Consider the following 2,384-nt stretch of genomic DNA (forward strand, 5'->3'; position numbering starts at 1 on the left):
CCGCCCTCCTGCGCCCCACCCCCTCCGCCAGCCAATCCCGGTGCCGCCCTCCTGCCCCCGCCCACTGGGCCGAGCGTGCGGGTCACACACCAGCCCTCTTTGGATCAGGGCCATTTTCCCACGGGTCAAATCTCCCTGCTTCAGCTGCAGTCTCACCATCCACCTCTGAAACTGCGGTAAAGGGAACTTCTCTGTAGGATCTTGGGTACTTCCTGAAGTCTCTCTACTTAAAACCTTTTACTAAACTAAAAAAAAAAAATAATAATAATAAAAACCCCTTTACTTCACATGTGGATATAGGGAAAGGGAGCGAAACAAGGGCATTCTTTTGCTACTGATTCCTTTAAAGTGCTACTTTGCCTTCGTATTTTCCTAATAAATTATTAAGACATTGTGTTTAAATTGTTTTAGTAGTAAATAAGGACCTTGCAAAAACCCCACCAACGGTTATCAGGGCTAGTGCTGTGTCCAACTGCTAGATCAAGTCTAAAAAAACCCAAAAAGGCAGAAAAATCCCCAAACAAAACAGTAACAACGCACCCTAGACGGTTGGAAATTAAAAGGTGTTAACTGCTCTATGAATAGCTTTTGATGAAGTTAAGGTACCATTAAATGGTTTCATCAGTAGTTACAAACTTTCCATGATTTCACTGTACTCTATGGCTTAGCAGGCCCAGTGCTTCAGGTCCCAGGGGGGGAGCTGATCGATGATGGCCAAGTAACCCAAGACAGTAACAAGTGGACATCTGTGTTTTTAGTAATGTATTATGAAATTTGAATCTCTTTTTCCATAACAATTTCTAAAGGCAACTTATAAAAATGAGACAATACTGGGAAAAAAAAAAAAGACAAAATGAACTCGCAGCTTTAATTTCCTATCAATTGTCAGACCAGAAGACAGAATAAGAGCGGCTCATGGGGCTGTAACAGCAGCACAAAGGCCCTTCTGGGATCTAGACTTGTTATGACTCCTTTAAAGAAGACACTTATTTTCACAAAGACAAGTTACTGAGCTTAGGGAGAGACGCATAACAGCTTATCAACATTTAACCTCCTACTCAAACCCGTTCAGGTCAGCTTGACAAATGAATCAAATACAACAGTGTTCCAGTTACAGATCTGGTTTCTTTAGCTCTTCTCAAAACAGACCCCACTGAAGTTAAAACAAAATTGGGGACATAAATGTTGAAGAGGATTTAAGTATTTTCTGGATTAATGAGGATTATCACTATTATTTAGTGAAGCCCAAATTTGTAACTTACAGCAAAGCAATGTTTTCACAGTATAAAAAAAGTAACTTTTTCAAAGAGACATCAGTTTTACTACACTTTCAGTATTATGCCTGATACCAAAAGAAGTTATGAGTTTTCTTAAGAAGCCTCACTGAAATCATCATAAATTAACTGCTTTATGTTTTTTAGAAAGTAAATGAAAATAATCTGAACCAGGTATCCCCTGGTTTTACTTAGGATTTCTACCAACAGCCAAAAATCAAAAGCAACATTAGATACAGACACTTTGTATTAAATAACTTTCATAACAGTTACTTGTAAGTACAGTTTTGAACATGTAATTTCTGACACCCCCCACCCCCGCTTTGGTACACTTGTCATAAAAATAATGCAGACATCATAAGTCTGCAGTATGACCAACTCTCCCTCTTACCATCTTCAAAGCTAAAAAGAAAAAAGACGTGTTTTAAAAAACAGAACTCATTCCCACTTTCCACCAAATCCTTTCCCTGATTCTTATGTCCTTAAACACATCCTTTAACCTACGGCCAAATTCTTGGTTGTGGGAAAAACACTAATTTGGAAGGTCCAACATTTACATATGTCTTGGGGGGAGGGCGGCCTGTTACTTCAATCTCAGGCTCAATGAAGGCAGCAGAAGCCGCTTGGACCCCCCCACCCCCCACCCCCCGAAGGCAACATTCAGTACAGTTCTCTGTTTACAAGCGGGTCGGGGTGAAATTACTTCCTTCTCTTTCCTCCTTGGGGGGGTCCTCCTCTCTTCTTGCCGCCCAGGCGAGGCGGCCCGGAACTCGCCTTGCCTCCCAAGCCCCCTTTCCTCTGCCCTCCCTGGCCGGGAGGGGCCCCCTTCCTCGGGCCGCCGGCCCCCCGCCGGCCCCCCTTCCTCTTGCCCTTCGGGCCCCCCTTCCGCCTCTGGGCCGCCGCCTCCTGGTCCTCCTCCCTCAGCTGCTTGTTGGTGGCTCTCGTCACGTCCAGCCGCGGCTTTCCGCTGTTCATCACACGCAGCAGCTCCAACTGGCTCTTCTTCTCGGCTGCGAAGTCCCCGAAGAGGGGCCGAAACTTCCTCCTGCTGCCGGAGCCTCGGGGCGCCTTCTCCTTGGGTAAGCGCGCCTGGAAGCGGCCGGCAGGGGC

This window comes from Crocuta crocuta, unplaced genomic scaffold (genome assembly GCF_008692635.1).
Source record: "Crocuta crocuta isolate KB4526 unplaced genomic scaffold, BGI_CrCroc_1.0 scaffold20, whole genome shotgun sequence".
In the NCBI taxonomy this organism is placed as follows: Eukaryota; Metazoa; Chordata; class Mammalia; order Carnivora; family Hyaenidae; genus Crocuta; species Crocuta crocuta.